The sequence below is a fragment of the Oratosquilla oratoria genome, chromosome 37 (genome assembly GCF_046742065.1).
Source record: "Oratosquilla oratoria isolate Oo_2021 chromosome 37, ASM4674206v1, whole genome shotgun sequence".
Taxonomy (NCBI): domain Eukaryota; kingdom Metazoa; phylum Arthropoda; class Malacostraca; order Stomatopoda; family Squillidae; genus Oratosquilla; species Oratosquilla oratoria.
The window spans coordinates 12,798,806-12,806,305 of NC_134813.1; positions in this window are offsets into that span (position 1 = coordinate 12,798,806).

The following is a 7,500-nucleotide window of genomic DNA, read 5'->3' on the forward strand; positions in this document are numbered from 1 at the left end:
AAGTGGATCAAAGGCTATAACAAGGGTGAAGCAAACAAGGTCATCATAATAAAACAACAGGGCAGGACTCGCAGTAATGGGTATAAACTGAACAAATTTAGATTTAAGAAGGAAATAGGCAAGAATTGGTTTACTAATAGGGTGATCGATGAATGGAATAAACTTAGTATATAACCATGTAGTAAGAGCTGAAACTATCAGTTGTTTTAAAAAAGATTAGACAACTTTATGGATGGGGATGACAGGTGGTGATGGATACGGAGCTGCCTAGTGTAGGCCTTATGGTCTCTTGTAGTCTCCTTTATTCTTATGTTCTTATTTTATGTATGTATGTATGTATGTATGTATGTATGTATGTATGTATGTATGTATGAATGCATGCATGCATGCATGTATGTATGTATGTATGTATGTATGTATGAATGCATGCATGCATGTATGTATTTATGTATGTATGTATCTATTAATTTTTATTAATTAATTTACTTATTCACGTCCATCTATTTATCTACCTAGTTGAATATTTGCTCAGTTGTTTGCCTATCTAAATCCATTTATCTATTTATCTATTCATTTATTTGTTTGTTTGTTCAGCGTCATTGTTTGTATATCTATTTATCTATACATCAATATATTTTTGCTTTCATTCTTATTGTTGTTGTTGACATGTATAATTTCCTGTTTATCACTAATTATATTGAAGTTTCGCTATTTAAAATTTCAAAATGAGTTAATCTTTTTTTTTTTTAGTTAGGGGTATACATATGTAATAGAAAACATTAGAATAATTTGAAAGAAAATTTATAAATAGGGGTGACCATAATTTAACATTCGTTTTCTTTTTTCTTTTTTCTTTCTTTCTCTCTCTCTTTCTTTTTTTCTCTCTCTCTCTTTATTTCTCTCTTTCTCTCTCTCTTCCTTTCTTTCTTTATTCTTTCTTCTTTCTGTAAACGCGAGACAAAAAAGATTAGTTCAGAAAAATTCCACATCCTCTTCCGATACATTCCAGGTGCTTCCTGTTCACAGTACAAGTAACAATGTCACAATGTGTGTGTGTGTGTGTGATTCCCCATGGTCTTGGATCACGTGTTGGGCTTGTGATCGACAGCTATTTCCCTCCCGGAAGAGAACTCATATATGGCCGATCTATGGGTAATGTCGTGACCTTACACGCACACACACCACCAACTCCCCGCCCACAAGAGTTGGAGTAACGACTCGCAGCGCAGCGATACTGAAATTATTTCAGCCTCGAGCGGGATTCGAAATTGGACAGCCGTAGTGGCGGCCGTGAAAGCTACCACTGCGCCGTCGAGTCGTGTGTGTGTGTGTGTGTGTGTGTGTTTGTGGGTGAGATTCACCATAGTCTTTTGATCACGTGTTGGACTCGTGATCGACAGCTATTTCCCTCCCGGAAGAGAGCTCAAAGCTCGTATGACCGATCTATGGGTAATGCTGTGACTTTACACGCACACAAACCCAACTCCCCGCCCACGAAAGTTGGAGTAACACCCCGCAACGCAGCGATACTGAAATTATTTCAGCCCTGGGCGGGAGTCGAACCCGGACAGCCGTAGTGGCAGGCGAGAACTTTAACCACAGCGTGTGTGTGTACATTTGTTCGTGAAGAGCTAAAGTCCAGGAACCATGTTTACGTCATTGCCACGGAATCTACCAAGGCAGGCTGCCTTGTCCACGTAAGTTCCTAGAGAAGGAAGAATTGACGGCAATGGAGTTGATGGGATTGGTCAATCTGTGTCTGGACTCGACCTACTTCAAGTTCAGAGATAAAATGTACCATCAAAGACACCCATGGGCTCTCCGATCTCTGTGGTATTGGCGGAAATGGTCGTGCAATGTTGTTACAAGGAGGAAGTGTTGATGGACCCGCCACCATCATTGAAATTATAAGTTCGTTACGTAGATGACCTCCCCTTTATGCATAAAGGGGAGGTGAGGCCCTTCTTCGATCTCTTGAACAGGAAGAATGAGGCCATTCAGTTAGAGATGGAGAAGGTGGAGAACTGTCGTTAGCCATTCCTGGACGCCATGGTGACGAGAAACGGTGCCGCTTTGACAACCTGTGTTTACAGAAAGGGTACACACACAGACCGGCTGCTAGATTTTGACAGCTGTCATTCAGCCGAACTCAAAAGAAGTGTGGTCAAGACTTTGTGGTCTAGAGCAGAAAAGGAGGGAGGAGAGGAGACACATTTGGGAGGTTTTAAGGGACAACAGTTACCCAAATTCGGTGGTGAAAAGGTGGACGGTGCAACGGTCAAACGACGAAATGGGCGAGAGTCGACGAAATGCACCGAGGGTCACTGTCTCTTATGTGAAAGAAGCGCCCAAGATAATCGCGAGATTACTGAGGAGGCACGGGGTAGAAGTGATGCACAAACCTAGAAACACGTTGCACCGAATGCTAACTAAAGAAAAAGATAGAGGAAAACAAGTCGACCAGATGGGGGTGGTATACGACGTGAAGTGTATGGACTGTGAGGCACATTAAGTAGGGGAAACAGAAAAGAAATTGGCGACAAGGTTGCAGGAGCACCAGAGGGCTATCGGCAGAAAGGACTTGACTTCAGCTATTCTAAGGCATTGCGAAGATAGACAACATGAGATGGATTGACAGAACGCAGAGGTTAAGTACAAAGGAAATGCAAAAGGTGTTAGGTTGTTCCTAAAAACGTGGGCTAGTGACAAGAACAGCGCCTACAGGTGCGTCACTTTCAACCCGATTTACAAGGGAGCAATGGACAGGCTGGAGAGGATTCGTTCATCGCGACAGTAATGTACATTTTTGGCTGTGATTTCTATTAGTTAATGGTGCAGTTGTTCTGTGTAGTTGGTTGGTGGGGTTGTGTCTTTACGTATGTTTATTTCATTACTGTGTTGTAAGTTACCAGTTTTAACTTAATAATTGTTTTGTTGAGTACTCTGTCATGTGGACACTTGGTATATACGTAGTATATCACTCCTATGTTTATCCGTTCTTCTTATGGATTCTTTTTTACGGACAATGGTTTAGTCTAAACATGCCATTTATTATTCCATTTCATGTTTATACCAATATGGTTTTGTGAACTGTGTGATATGGTGCCCATCAGAAAGTATTTTCATTTTTTTTTTTTTTTTTTGTGAATTAGCAATGCAGTTGATTTTGTTATATGGGATTCTATCTATAGTCGAGTGTTTATTTCATTTTACGTTGTACGTTCCAGCTTTATGTTAATAAGTGACATGTGGACTTTTGGTTCATCTTTTGTAGGCCACTATCCTATTTTCTTTGTGGGTTTTTCTACGTTTATTATTTTTGCTCAACTGCATTCCAGACGATGGGTAGTTAAATCATATTTGAACTTGAGTTTTTTTTGTGACATAATTCTAGTCACAATTATTTTTATCATAGAGATACATTTCCCACTTCCTTTGATACCAATACTGATTTGTGAATTATATGATATAATGCCCATCAGGAAGTACTTTCGGGTACTTTTAGCTATGCTATGTTTAATCCATGGGATATGTATTTTCTACGACTGAGTGTTCTACTTTATGTATTTTTCTGAAGTGTGATGGTTAATGGGGGCTACCTAACCCAGTGTACTAGGCATGCCTCTTTTTATAGACTTCCTATTGCTGACAATATGTTACCCTGAAGACAAACACCGGACAGGATCCGGAACAAAGGAATAAACTTCAAACAACGAACCCAGTATGTTTTCTTCCAAAATATATATGTATACGCACACACACACACACATACGAAGAGAGATTGGCTAAACTGGAGCTACCGACACTGGAGGAAAGAAGAGAGAGAGGAGACCTACTGACCATCTACAGAATCATGAAAGGCACAGAGATACTTGATAGAGAAGAATTACTAAACTGGGACAAGAGAAACACAAGAGGACATGGAAGGAAATTAAGAAAACATAGCTATAGAAGAGAACTAAAGAAAAACAGTTTTCCACATAGAGTTTTAGACACTTGGAACAAACTGGATAATGAAATAGTAAGCGCAAAAACCATTCACGAGTTTAAAAGCAAACTAGACACTGAGAGATACAATGGCGGGACAACACGAGCATAGCTCCCCTTCCCGCAAAATACAACTAGGTAAATACACACACACACACGCACACACACATATATATATATATATATATATATATATATATATATATATATAATTTTTATGGCAGTTGCATGCATTATCGGTTTGATGTCGCTGCCATTAGCGTATTTCTCTCATATATATATATATATATATATATATATATATATATATATATATATATATATATATATATAAAATCAGCCATCCTGAGTTCACTGCTGAACAAAGGCCTTCTTCATAGCATTCCATGAATCACACGACCGTGCCATCTTCTGCCACGTCACTCCTGCAAACTTCTCGATCTCGTCTCTCCATCTTCTGTTTGGTCTCCTTCTTCCACGCTTCCTATCTCGCAGCGTCCACTCAGTTACACACTTGCTCCATCGCTCATCAGCCGTTCGCACTAACTTACCTGCCCAATTCCACTTCCTCTCTTTTACTGCCTCCACAATATCTTTCACTCTAGTCTGCTCTCTCACCCAACTTGCTCTCTTTCGGTCTCTCGGTGTTATTCCCATCATTGATCTCTCCATTCTCCTCTGTGCAGTCCTTAGCTTTGTTTCCATCGCCCTCGTCAGCTTCCAAGTCTCACACCCGTTGATTATTGCTGGTAAATTGCATTGATTGTAAACTTTACGTTTCAAACATAAAGGTAGAGAGCGTCTCAGGATTTTATTATACTTACCAAACACTTTCCAACCAATTGTAATGCGTCTTTTTATTTCATTATCATGATCTTTCGTCACCTTCACCATCTGACCTAAATAATTATACTCTTCAACTTCCTCAAGATTCTCACCATCAATTATAATTTCTTTACTTTGAACTTTCGTTTTAAACTTTACTTTGGTTTTACTCATTCATTTTTAAACCTACTTTGAGACTTTCTTTGTTTAGATCGCTCAGCATATCTTACAAGTCTTCTGCTCTTTCTGAAATAAGAAAAATGTCATCTGCAAATCTTAGGTGGTTCAAATATTCACCATTAATATTCAAACCTTTCTTTTCCCAACTCAACCTTTTGAAAATATCTTCCAAACAAGCTGTAAATAATTTAGGTGAAATTGTATCGCCTTGTCTTACTCCTTTCTCGATCTTGATCTTTTCTGTATTTTTATGTAGTCGAATTATAGCGGTACCTTTCGCATAAATCTTTTCTAAAACTTTTACGATCTGTTCGTTTGTACCCTGTTTGCGTAGCGAGTTTAGTATTGCTATTTGTTCTACCGAGTTAAAGGCCTTCTCGTAATCTACAAAAGCTAAACACAGAGGTATATTGTATTCTGTCGTTTTCTCGATTAGCCTGTCTGTTCTCTCGGTTGGTTTCCATCTAAAACTTTACTTAGTATATTTGTAAGGATCTTGGAGAATACTTTATACACGTTTGATAGCAAGCTAATCGGTCGATAGTTACTAAGGTCCTTCTGGTCTCCTTTTTTATGAAGCAAAATCACAATAGCATTGCACCACGCATCGGGGACGCTTTCTTGGCGTAAGCACTGGGTGTACAACTGAGCTAATTTAATATGAACTAATTTCCCTGCGTCTTTCAACAGATCTATTGATATACTAACTTCCCCAGGTGGGGAGGTGCCTAGCAGTACCGAGGTATTCTTAAGGTTTGGAGATAGGAGAACAGTCTTGAGGCAACTGCTCCAAACACCTGGTCAGTTATAAGGCAAGTAGTCCAACTTTGAACTCCCACAAAACAATACACACACTCTAGCGCTCTTAATAAACAGACAAACGTATACCGCTGATTTGTGCTCTTACCCTAGTGAAAACCAAAGTTTGCAACCTCCTGAGGACGGAGAGCGACATATTGGTTTTTTTTTTTTAATCGTGAATAGTCATACTATTTCTCCTCCTCCTTATTCTTCTTCTTTCTTCTCTTCTTTATCCTTAGTACTCTCCTACTTTTCTACTCCTCTCGTTCTACATCATCTTAGCCTCCTCCTTCTTCGTTTCTTTGTCTTTTTTTTTTTTTTTTCCACACCGCCTATGGTCATACTCCATGCATCATTTTTAAGTATTTATTTATCTGTTTATTTTAATTTCTTTGTTTTTCACTAATCTAATAATTGATCTATTTATTCATCTATTATATATTTACCCACTTATTGATTTATCTATTTGTTTCATTGTAAGAAGCTGGTAGAAAAGAGTTGGTCGGGACGACCAAGTGGTAGCTGCTGAGCCCTGTAAGAGGCTGATAGAAAAGAGGGTAGAAAGAGGGGTAGAAGACGGGTTGATGCATTTTATAGGTAGGACTGCTTATAGAATAATACCCCGAGCGAGCTGTCTGAGTCCACCTTTCCGCCTTGTTTATAAATAAGAGCTCGAGTGTATTGCTGATATGACATTCCTTTGTAAACTAAGTGAGAATTATGCAGAGACTTGAGATTATTGTAAGTAAACAATATTGCCGTAAAGACTTGTAACAACGAATCTGATTGGTGAAAGGTGGGAGGAGGAGAAAAGGCCCTTTAGGGAGGATCTTAAATATAAAGTTAAAGATCAATGGACTAAGGAAATCACTACATCACTGCAAAGCTCACATAGTATCCTGCATTTGTGTTCTCTAGAGATTCCCTTGAAAAGACTCAGGAGAGTACGCTGTATAAGAATTATCGGAAGAAAGATATAGAGAATAATATGAATTCATTCTCCTAGACAGAAAATTATAACCAAAAGAAGTGAGTTGCTGCCATATCAATAAGTAGGGATCACAAGGGCGATTACAGTGACTACAGTGGTGACAGGACTAGCAGTGGCAAGAGAGGTAGATAGATAGATAGATAGACTTTATTTGGCAATGAAACAAAGTACATGAAGTGCAAATAATGACAAGAACACAGTTCGAAATAATAAATGCAAATTGCCGAGGATAACACAAAAAGAATGTACTCTTATTTCCATTGTGGGTAACAGAGAGACGACAGTGGGCTCGGCTATTGTTATTAAACAACATACCTGTAAAATGCAACAACCCGTTTTCTATCCCACTTTCTACCCTCTTTTCTACCAACTTCTTACATTATTATGCATTTCTTTTTGTTTTTCTTTATTCGGTTATTTCTTTATTTACTTATTTATCTAATTATTTTATTCTATTCTATTTATGTACTCTATCTTATCATATTTATGAATATTTTATCTATCATCTACTTATTCATTAAGTTATTTGTTTATCTATGTTCATATTTACTATTATCATACTTTATTTTATTTATTCCTATATCGATTTATTCAATTATCTATAGATATATTTCTATTTATTTATTCATTTATTTTAATTTATTTCATATATTTATTTTGTTTACTTGTTTTATTTTATTCTATGCATATGTTTGTTTTATTTATTTACTTTATTA